The following is a 17,233-nucleotide window of genomic DNA, read 5'->3' on the forward strand; positions in this document are numbered from 1 at the left end:
GAGCAGATCTGTGGCTTCTTCCGCCGTGGGCAGGGATTTAAGTCCGTCGTCCACGTAGAAGTCCTTTTCAACGAACTGTTGAGCATCCTTCCCGAACTCTGCTGCACCATCGGAGGCGGTCCTACGTAGGCCGTAGGTGGCGACTGCAGGAGAAGGACTGTTTCCGAAAACGTGCACCTTCATGCGGTATTCGATCATTTCTTTGTTGGTGTCGTTGTCTCGGTGCCATAGAAAACGGAGATAATTTTTGTGATCTTGTTGCACGATGAAACAATGGAACATTTGTTCGATGTCGGCGGTAATGGCGACCGGTTCCTTTCTGAATCTCATGAGCACTCCCACCAGGTTATTAGTCAGGTTCGGACCAGTGAGGAGAACGTCATTCAGAGATACGCCGTCATGTTTGGCGCTTGAATCGAACACCACCCTGATTTGTTTCGGCTTTCTTGGATGATACACTCCAAAGGAAGGTAGATACCAGCATTCTTCATCAGGTTGCAATGGTGGAGCTGGCTCTGCGTGATCATTGCGAAATATCTTGTCCATAAAAGCTATGAAATGTTCCTTCATTTCAGGCTTGTTCCTTAATGTTCTCTGCAGTGAGATGAATCTAGAGAAGGCCTGTTCTCTGTTGTTAGGAAGCCTGGTCCTTGAAGCCTTGAAGGGTAAGGGAGCAACCCAGCGGTCAGATTCATTTTTGAAGAATCCACTGTCCATGATTTTAAGAAACTCCTTGTCTTCTATGGATAAGGCAACTTTGTTGTCATCTTTTGTTGTGTGAAACACTGTTCTCCCTAAGTCATCACCGTAGGGAGTGGGAATGATGTCAGGCTCCTGGATGGAATCAGAGAACCTCTCTTTCACTTCGTAGTGATGAAGGCATGGCTTAAAGTGAGTTGCGCGACCATTTTGGAGCACATACGTTTTACAGGCGTTGACTTCGGATGCCTTGTGACTCCTATCCAGACATACATCGCCCACGATTACCCAGCCTAGGTCGAGTCTTTGGGCGTATGGAGCATCATCTGGGCCGTTGCATTGTTGGCGTACCTTGTGGACCTTCAGAATGTCCCTTCCGAGTAGGATTAGAATATCAGCATTCATGTCCAGAGGAGGAATTTCATTAGTCAGGTGCCTCAAGTGGCGATGATAAAGTGCGGCTTCCGGAGTGGGAATCTCCTCCCTGTTATCAGGTATCTGGTCACATTCAATTAGGGTTGGCAAAGGTATATGCACGTTTCCCTTGATTGAAGAGACTATGTACCCAGAGGCTCTCCTGCCAGAAGTCTCAATACGACCAGAGCAGGTGTTGAGGGTGTATGGAGTCATTTGTCCCTTTATGTTGAAGATCTCAAAGAATTTGGGCCTTGCTAGAGATCGGTTACTTTGCTCATCTATTATGGCATACATTTTGGAGGCCTTGTCGGGTTGTCCTTCTGGATAGACCTTAGTCAGACATACCTTGGCACAGCATTTAGGATCAGTCCCTTCTCCACATACCTCAGTACATGAGGAGGAAACAGCGGTTGCAGTTGGGTCAGGGACCTGTGGCTCCCCGCCATGCTTTTGAGCAGGGTTAGATGCTGCAGAAGGTTGTGAGTTGTATGGAGCTGGCGTGGGATGCATGGCTGTGACGTGTTTATCACTGCTGCATTCAGTGCACTTAATGGCGGCCTTACAGTCCTTAGCGAGGTGGTCTGAGGAGGTGCAACACTTATAACATATCCCAAGCTCCTTGAGGGTATCTTTACGCTCCTGCAAATTCCTTGCTCTGAATCCACGGCATTCTTTAAGTGGGTGAGGCCTTTTGTGGATAGGGCACATACGGTTACTGTCCATGACTTTAGGAGCAACATTATTTGTCTTAGTGAAGGCAGGTGTAGTAAGTGGAACGTCAGTCTTTCTCACAGATACTGTGTTCCTTGAATCTCTACGTTTGGCAATGTTATCATACCTTGTAGATGATGATGATGCTGGTGGAGTAGACTCAGTGAAGTCGAAGCTGGGATCATTCTTCTTCCGAGCTTGGTCACTGATGAACCTGGAAAAATATGAAAAGGGGGGAAAGGACACATTATACTGCCTTTTATACCGTGAGCCGTGGTCTGCCCATTTATCCTGCATGCCGTGTGGCAACTTGGACACTATTGGATTAACGCCATGAGCAGTATCTAGGTAGCTCAGTCCTGAGAGACGTGGGTCTAATTTTGCCAATTCTATTTCCTTTAGCAGGTCGCTCAGATCTTGAAGTTTTCTATTGTCCTTGTTAGTTATCTTTGGGAAGGTTTGCAGTCTATTAAATAAGGCACATTCTATAGCTTCTGAGCTGCCATAGGTTTGTTCCAGTCTCTCCCAGGCTGCAATAAGACCTGCATCTGAATAGTCCACATGAACTGCCCTTATTGTCTTTATGCGCTCTGCTGATTCAGGGCCTAACCAGTTAACAAGCAAATCCAGTTGTTCCTTGCCGGTGAGATTAAGGTCTTGGATCACTGCTTGAAAGGTGGATTTCCAGGCTCTATAATTCTCAGCACGATCATCAAACTTTGAGAGACTAATGTTTATTAACTCCCGGCGAATCATGTATCTGGCAAAGTCAGACATGTCCGATCTCTCGGTCATTGTTGCAGGATGAACTTGTGGTATCCGTAGGGAATGTAAGTTCTCTGGCTTATATGACTGCGACAAATCAGGACGAAATGATGCGGCATAAGGGTTAAACTGCGGTTTAGTCTCTATAGGTTCTGCTGGCTGTGGCCTAAATTGTAAGTTAGTGCTGGAAGTTACCTTGTCCGCAGTAGGTGGCGACATTTCTTGACTTGCGGGCGCATCCGTGTTAGAAACTGGAGGTGGTGCTGGTGCAGATGTTGCATGTCTTAGCACGTAGTCTGAAGTTCGATCAGCTGCGTCTTCCATTTCTTCTGGAATAAGACAGTCCGGATTATCATCTTGTCCCAGTGCTTGTTCAAGGACCTTCAGTTTAGCAAGGGCTGTTGCTTCTTCCTTTTCTGCTTGGAGTATTTTTAATTTCCTTTGAGCTTCCATTTTGTTTCTTTGAGCCTCCATCTCATTTCTTTGAGCTTCCATTTGGGCTTCTACTTCGACTTCAGCCTCCTTCTTAGCAAAGGAGCTTTTTACTCTAGCTTCCTTTGCAGCTGCACGGATCTCCAGTAGCTTGTCAGACAATATTGATTTCCTGGAGTGAGATGATCTGGAAGACCGAGCTGTGATTTTGTTCGATGTTGTGCGATGTGACCTAACCTCTTGGAGGTGAGCGATGCGGAGTTCTGCTTTATCCTGGGCATCTCGTACTAATGAGGTCTTTTCTTGGAGAAGAGTTTCCCTTTCAGTTACTTCTGCATGGGCATCTTCCATGTCACAGTTACTCAGGAATGTGATGAACTTTGCAGACAGTCTCTGGTAGCGATCATAGGCGGCAGATAAACTCTTCAATGTGGCGGTTAAACCTGCAGCGTCACTGTGATAGCGTGGAAGAGCTGCTAAATAGTGATCAACTCTGCCCCATAAATGTTCTAGGTTATCATGGAACTCGTCTCTAGTAGTCTCAAAGTTCTCTCTGGCCTTTTGTGTCGGCTTGGTTACACGTTTGGGTCGTACGTCCTGCTCTGCAGTAAGTGTGGGCTCTGCTCCTGCAGCATCTATGGTGTCGGGAACCTGATGTGCTTCACTTGCAGATGGGTCCATGGTGCCCTTTGTGGACATGTTTTAGATAAGATGGCGGACGGTTAAGACTTGCTAGCAGACAATGCATATGCACGCAGACACTGTAGACTTAGGTCTCTTGTTACTATTCTGCCACCGATATACGTGAATGAGATGTGTCTGAGGGATGTGATCACAAATCGCTATATAAACAATGACAGGTTGGGTTACTCACTAACTGTGCCACCAGTCTCTATCAGCCGCGCGTGGTGATCCGGAAGGATGATGCAGTGATACATTCAACAGGTTTATTTACAGTACCTTGGTGAGATGAGGACTGTAGGTTAGAGCTGTTACAGAATCACCAGATAGAGATAATATAAGCTTCAGGTTAGAGGTAACAAGAGAATCCTTTCTCCAGCTCTGCAGCACATGTGGGATCCAAGATGGCACGGAGTACAAAAACAGGAAGAGAAGGAAAAAGATAGGAGGAGCTAAAGACAGAAAGGTGTTGTGGGAAAATTTCATAACAAATATTACAGTGATATAGCAAACGGCCAGTAGATGGCAGCAAAGTATAACAAATGATAGAACCAGGCTTATTAGCACTACATAAAGGTCCATGTATGGCTGAAAGTCTATCATAATAAACTGAGCAGCACAGGGGTATTGAGACGGTGTGTTCCACTCCAAGGTGTTCCCCAGGTTGCCTCTCCATTGCTTCAATCTTCATGCTCTCGTTTAGTAGTTGTTGAAAACAACACTGCATTAGGCCTACTAGTTGGGTCTGGGGTGTAGAGACGGTGTCTTCCGCTCCAAGGTGTTCTCCAGGTTGCCTTTCCTGAGCTTCTATCTTCAGGCTCCTTTTAAATAGTGCTTAAATGGAACAACTGCATTTGGCGTACTAGTTGGTTTGGGGCCTACTAACAGTGTCTGCCGCTCCTTGCTGTTCTCCTGGTTTCCTGTCCTGAAATTCCATTTTCAGGCTCTCGTTAAGTAGTTGTTAATGTTAGACTGCATTTGGCCTACTAGTTGGGTTGGGGCCTAATATCGGTGTCTGCCACTCCTTGCTGTTCGCCTCCACTGAACAATGCTGTGCCGCCTGTTTACTACTGTTCCCAATTTTGGAAACAGGAACACATGGGCTACTTGCACAGTGAACAAGGCTGTTCTACCCTGTATGCACACATGGATTTTTCCTCTCTGAACCCTGTTCACACAGGTTATATACAGATGATCAGGTTTTTAAATACATCAGATAGGGATTGCATACATTAGTTAGGACTGCTCTGATAAGGGTATACCGTGAAGATTGGTAGAGCAGCTTAGTATACATTTTTTGCAAAAAACGTATCAACCAAATACCCTGTTTTTTACATCTTTTACTAGCACTTGCGGATTACTGCAACATTTTTTCAAACTGAGTGTTTTTGGTTTTACTATTCTCTTTTGTGTCTTCAGGTTTCTTGGTGGTGTGTGAACATGATCATACAGACTTGTTCACTGTGCAAGTAGCCCATGTGTTCCTGTTTCCATAATTGTTCTCTTGTGTCTACAAGACTGGGGAGTTCCACCACTCCTCTTGGGCTATCTGCACAAAAGCTGTTCTACCCTGTATGCACACATGGATTTTTCCTCTCTGAACCCTGTTCACACAGGTTATATACAGATGATCAGGTTTTTAAATACATCAGATAGGGATTGCATACATTAGTTAGGACTGCTCTGATAAGGGTATACCGTGAAGATTGGTAGAGCAGCTTAGTATACATTTTTTGCAAAAAACGTATCAACCAAATACCCTGTTTTTTACATCTTTTACTAGCACTTGCGGATTACTGCAACATTTTTTCAAACTGAGTGTTTTTGGTTTTACTATTCTCTTTTGTGTCTTCAGGTTTCTTGGTGGTGTGTGAACATGATCATACAGACTTGTTCACTGTGCAAGTAGCCCATGTGTTCCTGTTTCCATAATTGTTCTCTTGTGTCTACAAGACTGGGGAGTTCCACCACTCCTCTTGGGCTATCTGCACAAAAGCTGTTCTACCCTGTATGCACACATGGATTTTTCCTCTCTGAACCCTGTTCACACAGGTTATATACAGATGATCAGGTTTTTAAATACATCAGATAGGGATTGCATACATTAGTTAGGACTGCTCTGATAAGGGTATACCGTGAAGATTGGTAGAGCAGCTTAGTATACATTTTTTGCAAAAAACGTATCAACCAAATACCCTGTTTTTTACATCTTTTACTAGCACTTGCGGATTACTGCAACATTTTTTCAAACTGAGTGTTTTTGGTTTTACTATTCTCTTTTGTGTCTTCAGGTTTCTTGGTGGTGTGTGAACATGATCATACAGACTTGTTCACTGTGCAAGTAGCCCATGTGTTCCTGTTTCCATAATTGTTCTCTTGTGTCTACAAGACTGGGGAGTTCCACCACTCCTCTTGGGCTATCTGCACAAAAGCTGTTCTACCCTGTATGCACACATGGATTTTTCCTCTCTGAACCCTGTTCACACAGGTTATATACAGATGATCAGGTTTTTAAATACATCAGATAGGGATTGCATACATTAGTTAGGACTGCTCTGATAAGGGTATACCGTGAAGATTGGTAGAGCAGCTTAGTATACATTTTTTGCAAAAAACGTATCAACCAAATACCCTGTTTTTTACATCTTTTACTAGCACTTGCGGATTACTGCAACATTTTTTCAAACTGAGTGTTTTTGGTTTTACTATTCTCTTTTGTGTCTTCAGGTTTCTTGGTGGTGTGTGAACATGATCATACAGACTTGTTCACTGTGCAAGTAGCCCATGTGTTCCTGTTTCCATAATTGTTCTCTTGTGTCTACAAGACTGGGGAGTTCCACCACTCCTCTTGGGCTATCTGCACAAAAGCTGTTCTACCCTGTATGCACACATGGATTTTTCCTCTCTGAACCCTGTTCACACAGGTTATATACAGATGATCAGGTTTTTAAATACATCAGATAGGGATTGCATACATTAGTTAGGACTGCTCTGATAAGGGTATACCGTGAAGATTGGTAGAGCAGCTTAGTATACATTTTTTGCAAAAAACGTATCAACCAAATACCCTGTTTTTTACATCTTTTACTAGCACTTGCGGATTACTGCAACATTTTTTCAAACTGAGTGTTTTTGGTTTTACTATTCTCTTTTGTGTCTTCAGGTTTCTTGGTGGTGTGTGAACATGATCATACAGACTTGTTCACTGTGCAAGTAGCCCATGTGTTCCTGTTTCCATAATTGTTCTCTTGTGTCTACAAGACTGGGGAGTTCCACCACTCCTCTTGGGCTATCTGCACAAAAGCTGTTCTACCCTGTATGCACACATGGATTTTTCCTCTCTGAACCCTGTTCACACAGGTTATATACAGATGATCAGGTTTTTAAATACATCAGATAGGGATTGCATACATTAGTTAGGACTGCTCTGATAAGGGTATACCGTGAAGATTGGTAGAGCAGCTTAGTATACATTTTTTGCAAAAAACGTATCAACCAAATACCCTGTTTTTTACATCTTTTACTAGCACTTGCGGATTACTGCAACATTTTTTCAAACTGAGTGTTTTTGGTTTTACTATTCTCTTTTGTGTCTTCAGGTTTCTTGGTGGTGTGTGAACATGATCATACAGACTTGTTCACTGTGCAAGTAGCCCATGTGTTCCTGTTTCCATAATTGTTCTCTTGTGTCTACAAGACTGGGGAGTTCCACCACTCCTCTTGGGCTATCTGCACAAAAGCTGTTCTACCCTGTATGCACACATGGATTTTTCCTCTCTGAACCCTGTTCACACAGGTTATATACAGATGATCAGGTTTTTAAATACATCAGATAGGGATTGCATACATTAGTTAGGACTGCTCTGATAAGGGTATACCGTGAAGATTGGTAGAGCAGCTTAGTATACATTTTTTGCAAAAAACGTATCAACCAAATACCCTGTTTTTTACATCTTTTACTAGCACTTGCGGATTACTGCAACATTTTTTCAAACTGAGTGTTTTTGGTTTTACTATTCTCTTTTGTGTCTTCAGGTTTCTTGGTGGTGTGTGAACATGATCATACAGACTTGTTCACTGTGCAAGTAGCCCATGTGTTCCTGTTTCCATAATTGTTCTCTTGTGTCTACAAGACTGGGGAGTTCCACCACTCCTCTTGGGCTATCTGCACAAAAGCTGTTCTACCCTGTATGCACACATGGATTTTTCCTCTCTGAACCCTGTTCACACAGGTTATATACAGATGATCAGGTTTTTAAATACATCAGATAGGGATTGCATACATTAGTTAGGACTGCTCTGATAAGGGTATACCGTGAAGATTGGTAGAGCAGCTTAGTATACATTTTTTGCAAAAAACGTATCAACCAAATACCCTGTTTTTTACATCTTTTACTAGCACTTGCGGATTACTGCAACATTTTTTCAAACTGAGTGTTTTTGGTTTTACTATTCTCTTTTGTGTCTTCATGTTCCCAATTTTGAACTGCATTTAGACTACTTACTGATTTGGGCCAACTCTCTGTGTCAGCCTCTCATTCCAGTTGTCCTCCACTGAACAAAGCAATGCCCCCTGGTTAGTCCTGTTACCAATTTTGAACTGCATTTAGCCAACTTTATTCTTTGGGCCTATATCTGTGTTTCCTCCTCATCCTGCCCATTGCCCAGCCAGTGATAGATGAGTCTGCTGGTACATTGACCCATAACGCAAAATTCCCCGTGCATGCTAGACAGCAAGATTGTGACCCTGCTGAAAGTCAGGTTCCTCTTCCCGCATACCATACCACCTTACACGGGGACAAAGAGGAAGGTGCAGATGAAAGTGCAGGTTCCTTCATCAGGTGTGGGGAGGAATACTAGTTGGCGACGTCACTGGCACAGGGCCTCTCATAGTACGCAAAAGTGTTGCTGCCGGTGGGAGGCGCCCCCGCCGTGCAAACACACCGCTGTACTTTGAGGGGCCCTGTGCCAGTGCCAATGCCAACGAGTGGGCCCCCCTGCTTGCTCAGGATCACAGCACTTGCAAAGTTGAAATACTTACCTCTCCCTGCTCCACTGCCGTGACGTGGTCCAGATTTCCTGGGCCCACTAATTACTTGAACCAGCCCTACCCCCCACAACTTTAGCCAAATGACCCCCAATTTCCAATGCCTAACTATTATTATAAGGCAAATTAAGATTGACAAGCTTCAGTAACAAGAATGGATGTTTTTGCCATTAAAATGGGCAGTGTAGGTGTTTTCCTGGCCTCCACTCACTGCCGACTATGCTCCCCCATTAACTTGCATTGGGTTTCGTGTTTCGGTCGATACCCGACTTTTCGCGATAATCGGCCGATTCCACTCGACTCGACTTCTAAGATAGTCGGGTTTCGCGAAACACGGCTCGACTCTAAAAAGGTCAAGGTCGCTCAACCCTAGTGAACACATGCGGATTCACCTGCGTTTAATACCCTGCAGCGCTTTGAACGCAGCAAACATTTGCTGCATCCATAGCGCTGTCAATTCCTGATCGTCTGCACTGTGATGTAGTGAGGGGGATCATATACGAGGGTCGGTATGTGTCCCCCTGGATGTAGACAGAGCCATATTAAACCTGCTGTGTTTACAGCAGAACGCCTGTGAATTGCAAGTCAAACTAAAAGTAAGTGTGGATTGGGTCCAAGTAGTTGACCCAGTCAGATTTTCAGGAAAACCTAACAATGGCTGTTATTTTTAGAGGCATTTACAGGTTTGATAGTGGGGCGATAGTGGGGTAAATCCCTCTTTCCACTCTGGGTTTTGGAAGTGGGTAAGTGGCCACAATTCCATTTAATCTCTCAGTTTGGCCTTGGGTGTGTCAGTTTGGAGTTTTGCAAGCTGCAGAGAAGGATGCTCTGTTCAACCCAGGCCTGTGTGAAGCCAACACAGAGCCAGAGACTTCACAACGACTGACGCACCCAGGAGTTACAAAGGTGCTATTGCCCACAGCAATGGGTTGGAACAAGGACTGTTTGTGGAAACCAGGCTGTGAATCGGAAGATATCACTTCTGTTTATGTGAGTCTGAAAATAAAGACATTTTTATGTTGAACTTTCTGTGGTCCCTGCCTATCTGTCACTCTGTATCAACCCCGCAGGTCACTGCTTTTTTAGTGACCTGCCTCCATTTCAAGCAGAGGAGGCAGGTGGAGGGGCCCAGGGAATCACAGACAGGGAGGAGAGGACCCCCTGTACTGTCCGGCCCTGTGCACCGAAATTTAATTAGCAGAAAACTTCAATTGGTGATTAAAAAAGAACAACAGCGTGGATTTGTTCACCAAAGACATCAATGTAATTAGTATTACAGTATCATTACAACCATGTCTGTATTTTACATTTCAAAACCATGAAATTAATTTGAAGATATTTGATGGTCAACATCTGTTTCTCTTAACTACTTTATCAACATACACACCAGAATTTGCCTAACTTTGGAAGAGAGGATTCAAGCATTAAGTGATTGCCTAATTAACTATTTCACCTTAAATAAAATGATCATCCAAACTTAATGAATCAGTAAATAGTTGACAGAAAAGTTTATTTTGTAAGTATGTCAGAATAAGCCTTGACAAAGCTTTACAATACACCAACCTTTCCCGACATTATAATGCTCCTAAATGCCATGTCTTTGTGTGATTGTAACAAAACAATGTGCTATTTTCAGCAGCACACACCAGAACTGGATGAACACACTTTCTTATTGTTAAGAACAGTAAGCAATGTTTTCAAGAACTTAACATTAGTGGTCTATAAGGAGGGTGCATGAGTGGGATGGAGTTGAATAATTTTAGCTCATTTTTTCCTGAAGATTTGCTCACCCAATGCAATAACTCTCCTCAGCAGCAGCCGTCCGTTCAGTCAGAACACAATGACATAAAATTGATAGGTTCATATCAAGGAGATGAGAAAATATAGATATATTAAAATACAGTACTATACACAGTGAAACAAATAAATAATAACACAAATATATACAGTACAGACCAAAAGTTTGGACATACCTTCTCATTTAAAGATTCTTCTGTATTTTCATGACTATGAAAATTGTAAATTCACACTGAAGGCATCAAAGCTATGAATTAACACATGTGGAATTATATACTTAACAAAAAAGTGTTAAACAACTGAAAATATGTCTTATATTCTAGGTTCTTCAAAGTAGCCACCTTTTGCTTTAATGACTGCTTTGCACACTCTTGGCATTCTCTTGATGAGCTTCAAGAGGTAGTCACCGGAATGGTTTTCACTTCACAGGTGTGCCCTGTCAGTTTGAATAAGTGGGATTTCTTGCCTTATAAATGGGGTTGGGACCATCAGTTGTGTTGAGTAGAAGTCTGGTGGATACACAGCTGATAGTCCTACTGAATAGAGTGTTAGAATTTGTGTTATGGCAAGAAAAAAGCAGCTAAGTAAAGAAAAACCAGTGACCATCATTACTTTAAGAAATGAAGGTCAATCAGTCTAAAAAATTGGGAAAACTTTGAAAGTGTCCCCAAGTGCAGTGGCAAAAACCATCAAGCGCTACAAAGAAACTGGCTCACATGAGGACCGCCCCAGGAAAGGAAGACCAAGAGTCACCTCTGCTTCTGAGGATAACTTTATCCAAGTCACCAGCTTCAGAAATCGCAGGTTAACAGCAGCTCAGATTAGAGACCAGGTCAATGCCACACAGAGTTCAAGCAGCAGACACATCTCTACAACAAATGTTAAGAGGAGACTTTGTGCAGCAGGCCTTCATGGTAAAATAGCTGATAGGAAACCACTGATAAGGACAGGCAACAAGGAGAAGAGACTTGTTTGGGCTAAAGAACACAAGGAATGGACATTAGACCAGTGGAAATCTGTGTTTTGTTCTGATTGAGTCCAAATTTGAGATAGTTTGTTCCAACCACCGTGTCTTTGTGCGATGCAGAAAAGGTGAACGGATGGACTCTACATACCTGGTTCCCACCGTGAAGCATGGAGGAGGAGGTGTGATGGTGTGGGGGTGCTTTGCTGGTGACACTGGGGGATTTATTCAAAATTGAAGGCATACTGGAGCACCATGGCTACCACAGCATCTTGCAGCGGCATGCTATTCCATCCGGTTTGCATTTAGGTGGACCATCATTTATTTGTCAACAGGACAATGACCCCAAACACACCTCCAGGCTGTGTAAGGACTATTTGATCAAGAAGGAGAGTGATGGGGAGCTATGCCAGATGACCTGGCCTCCACAGTCACCAGAAATGAACCCAATCGAGATTGTTTGGGGTGAGCTGGACCGCAGAGTGAAGGCAAAAGGGCCAACAAATGTTAAGCATCTCTGGGAACTCCTTCAAGATTGTTTGAAGACCATTTCCGGTGACTACCGCTTGAAGCTCATCAAGAGAATGCCAAGAGTGTGCAAAGCAGTCATCAAAGCAAAAGGTGACTACTTTGAAGAACCTAGAATATAAGACATATTTTCAGTTCACACTTTTTTGTTACGTATATAATTCCACATGTGTTAGTTCATAGTTTTGATGCCTTCAGTGTGAATTTACAATTGTCATAGTTATGAAAATACAGAAAAATCTTTAAATGAGAAGGTGTGTCCAAACTTTTGGTCTATACTGTATATATACAGTTAGGTCCATATATATTTGGACAAAGACAACATTTTTCTAATTTTGGTTATAGAGATTACCACAATGAATTTTAAACAAAACAATTCAGATGCAGTTGAAGTTCAGACTTTCAGCTTTCATTTGAGGGTATCCACATTAAAATTGGATGAAGGGTTTAGGAGTTTCAGCTCCTTAACTTGTGTCACCCTGTTTTTAAAGGGACCAAAAGTAATTGGACAATTGACTCCAAGGCTATTTCATAGACAGGTGTGGGCAATCCCTTCATTATGTCATTCTCAATTAAGCAGATAAAAAGCCTGGAGTTGATTTGAGGTGCTTGCATTTGGAAGGTTTTGCTGTGAAGTAAACATGCGGTCAAAGGAGCTCTCCATGCAGGTGAAACAAGCCATCCTTAAGCTTCGAAAACAGAAAAAACCCATCCAAGAAATTGCTACAATATTAGGAGTGGCAAAATCTACAGTTTGGCAGTTTGGTACATTCTGAGAAAGAAAGAAAGCACTGGTGAACTCATTAATGCAAAAAGACCTGGGCGCCCACGGAAGACAACAGTGATGGATGATCACAAAATAATCTCCATGATGAAGAGAAACCCCTTCACAACAGCCAACCAAGTGAACAACACTCTCCAGGAGGTCGGCGTATCAATATCCAAATCTACCATAAAGAGAAGACTGCATGAAAGTAAATACAGAGGGTTCACTGCACGGTGCAAGCCACTCATAAGCATCAAGAATAAAAAGGCTAGTCTGGACTTTGCTAAAAAAAATCTAAATTAGCTAGCACAGTTCTGGAAGATCTTTTTTTGGACAGATGAAACCAAGATCAACCTCTACCAGAATGATGGAAAGAGAAAAGTATGGCAAAGGCGTGGTACAGCTCATGATCCAAAGCATACCACATCATCTGTAAAACACGGCGGAGGCAATGTGATGGCTTTGGCATGCATGGCTTCAAGTGGCACTGGGTCACTAGTGTTTATTGATGATGTGACACAGGACAGAAGCAGCCGAATGAATTCTGAGGTATTCAGAGTCATACTGTGTGCTCAGATCGAGCCAAATGCAGCAAAACTGATTTGATGTCGTTTCATACTACAGATTGACAATGACCCAAAACATAAAGCCAAAGCAACCCAGGAGTTTAATAAAGCAAAGAAGTGGAATATTCTTGAATGGCCAAGTCAGTCACCTGATCTCAACCCAATTAAGCATGCATTTCACTTGTTAAAGACTAAACTTCAGACAGAAAGGCCTACAAACAGCAACTGAAAATCACTGCAGTGAAGGCCTGGCAGAGCATCAAAAAGGAGGAAACACAGCCACTGGTGATGTCCATGAGTTCAAGACTTCAGGCAGTCATTGCCAACAAAGGGTTTTCAGCCAAGTACTAAAAATGAACATTTTATTTAAAATTATTGAATCTGTCCAGTTACTTTTGGTCCCTTTAAAAACAGGGTGGCACATGTTAGGGATCTGAAACTCCTAAACCCTTCATCCAATTTTAATGTGGATACCCTCAAATGAAAGCTGAAAGTCTGAACTTCAACTGCATCTGAATTGTTTTGTTTAAAATTCATTGTGGTAATATCTATAACCAAAATTAGAAAAATGTTGTCTCTGTCCAAATATATATGGACCTAACTGTAACTGTCTTGTAGCTTCATAGTTTCAAGGTTGAAAGAAAGCACAAGTCCATCAAGCTCAACTTACAAGTTAACATATTGATTCAGAGGAACGCAAAAACCCAATGAGACAGATGCTACTTGCCTCATATTAGGAATATATAACAACTCTCAGGAATAAGCATGGGTTCCCTATAAATCCAATTACTGTCTAATTGACTGAAAATCTAAACCCATATGTAAAAGGACTAATAAATGTATACTCCTATACTACTATTAAACACAAAAAAAATGGAGTTCTATACACATAGAAATGTAAAAATTGCATAAACTTTATTCAAAGATACAAAATACATAATAATAGACATTAAACACTAAAAAAGACGAATACCCTAGTAAGGATATATGTAAGACCTCGGCACAACTTTAATGTATTTGATAATACTCACACCAAACCCTGTACTATACTCTGCTCTATAAAAGCCGTATAACATCCAGTTAGTACCTAGCAACAAATATGTATGCAGATCGCTGGATATGCATGTGCATATGTATGCTCTAATAGTGTGTCCTAGTGAACAGCATACATAGAAAGAAAAAAGATAGAGCACAATTACTGAGTAGAATATACGGTTGTCTTACCCATGGTGGAGGAAAATAAGGTGCCGAGGTGCCAGATCGACCCCCCTGACGCGCGTTTCGCGTTTGCTTGTTCACAAGAGGGAATATAAAGTTACAAGTTACTTTTGGTCCCTTTAAAAACAGGGTGGCACATGTTAGGGATCTGAAACTCCTAAACCCTTCATCCAATTTTAATGTGGATACCCTCAAATGAAAGCTGAAAGTCTGAACTTCAACTGCATCTGAATTGTTTTGTTTAAAATTCATTGTGGTAATATCTATAACCAAAATTAGAAAAATGTTGTCTCTGTCCAAATATATATGGACCTAACTGTAACTGTCTTGTAGCTTCATAGTTTCAAGGTTGAAAGAAAGCACAAGTCCATCAAGCTCAACTTACAAGTTAACATATTGATTCAGAGGAACGCAAAAACCCAATGAGACAGATGCTACTTGCCTCATATTAGGGTAACACATATTTGCTAATTCCACATACTGTATGGCAAGCAAACTAGTCCTTTGAATCAACATTCTATCTCCTCTCAGTATATATATATATATATATATATATATATATATATATATTTATATATATATATACTGGATGGTGGCCCGATTCTAATGCTTCGGGTATTCTAGAATATGCATGTCCACGTAGTATATTGCACAGCCCACGTAGTATATTGCCCAGCGACGTAGTATATTGCCTAGTGACGTAGTATATTGCGCAGCCACGTAGTATATTGCCCAGTTACGTAGTATATTGCCGAGCTACGTAGTATATTACCCAGTGACGTAATATATTGGGCAGCCACGTAGTTTATTGCCTAGTGACGTAGTATATTGCCGAGCTATGTAGTATATTGTACAGCCCACGTATTATATTGCCCGGTGACGTAATATATTGGGCAGCCACGTAGTATATTGCCTAGTGATGTAGTATATTGCCCAGCCACGTAGTATATTGCCCAGTTACATAGTATATTGCCTAGTGACATAGTATATTGCGCAGCCACATAGTATAGTAACATAGTTAGTGCGGCCGAAAAAAGACATTTGTCCATCCAGTTGAGCCTATATTCCATCATAATAAATCCCCAGATCTACGTCCTTCTACAGAACCTAATAATTGTATGATACAATATTGTTCTGCTCCAGGAAGACATCCAGGCCTCTCTTGAACCCCTCGACTGAGTTCGCCATCACCACATCCTCAGGCAAGCAATTCCAGATTCTCACTGCCCTAACAGTAAAGAATCCTCTTCTATGTTGGTGGAAAAACCTTCTCTCCTCCAGACACAAAGAATGCCCCCTTGTGCCCGTCACCTTCCTTGGTATAAACAGATGCTCAGCGAGATATTTGTATTGTCCCCTTATATACTTATACATGGTTATTAGATCGTGCCTCAGTCGTCTTTTTTCTAGACTAAATAATCCTAATTTCGCTAATCTATCTGGGTATATTGGGTATATTGCCCAGTTACGTAGTATATTGCGCAGCCACGTAGTATATTGCCCAGTGACATAGTATATTGCCCAGTGACGTAGTATATTGCATAGAGCCACGTAGTATATTGTCCAGTGACGTAGTATATTGCCCAGTGACATAGTATATTGCCCAGTCACGTAGTATATTGCATAGAGCCACGTAGTATATTGTCCAGTGACATAGTATATTTCCCAGTGACGTAGTATATTGCACAGCGAAGTAGTATACAGCACAGAGCCACGTAGTATATTGGCCAGTCACGTAGTATATTGCCCAGCCGGGTTGGTCTCAGATAAAAAAATAAATATATACTCACCTTTCCGAGGGAGCCCTTGTAGTCCACGGCAGGTTCCGGTCCCAGGGTTGATATTAGCGCAGGACCTGTGATGACGTCGCGGTCACATGACCGTGATGTCATGGCAGGTCCTTCTGCCACCGGAACCTGCAATGGAAGATGGCGACCGGCACGAGCTGCAACGGAGGGTGAGTATAGAAGGTTTTTTTAAAAATTATTTTTAACATTACATTTTTTACTATTGATGCCGCATAGGCAGCATCAATAGTAAAAAGTTGGGGACACACAGGGTTAATAGCGGCGGTAACGGAGTGCGTTACCCGCGGCATAACGCGGTCTGTTACCGCTGGCATTAACCCTGTGTTAGCGGTGACCGGAGGGGAGTATGCGGGCAACAGCCACTGACTGCGGGGAGTAAGGAGCGGCCATTTTCTTCCGGACTGTGCCCGTCGCTGATTGGTCGCGGCAGCCATGACAGGCAGCTGCCGAGACCAATCAGCAAATGAATAACCGTGACAGAAGGACAGACAGAAAGACAGAAGTGACCCTTAGACAATTATATAGTAGATATATATATATATATAGGGCGGCACGGTGACGCAGTGGTTAGCACTGCAGCCTTGCAGCGCTGGAGTCCTGGGTTCAAACCCCACCAAGGACAATATCTACAAAGAGTTTGTATGTTCTATCCGTGTTTGCGTGGGTTTCCTCCGGGCACTCCGGCTTCCTCCCACATTCCAAAGACATACTGATAGGGAATTTAGATTGTGAGCCCCATCGGGGACAGTGATGATAATGTGTGCAAAATGTAAAGCGCTGTGGAATATGTTAGCGCTATATAAAAATAAAGATTATTATTACTATATAAAAAAT

Source organism: Ranitomeya imitator, chromosome 5 (assembly GCF_032444005.1).
Source record: "Ranitomeya imitator isolate aRanImi1 chromosome 5, aRanImi1.pri, whole genome shotgun sequence".
In the NCBI taxonomy this organism is placed as follows: domain Eukaryota; kingdom Metazoa; phylum Chordata; class Amphibia; order Anura; family Dendrobatidae; genus Ranitomeya; species Ranitomeya imitator.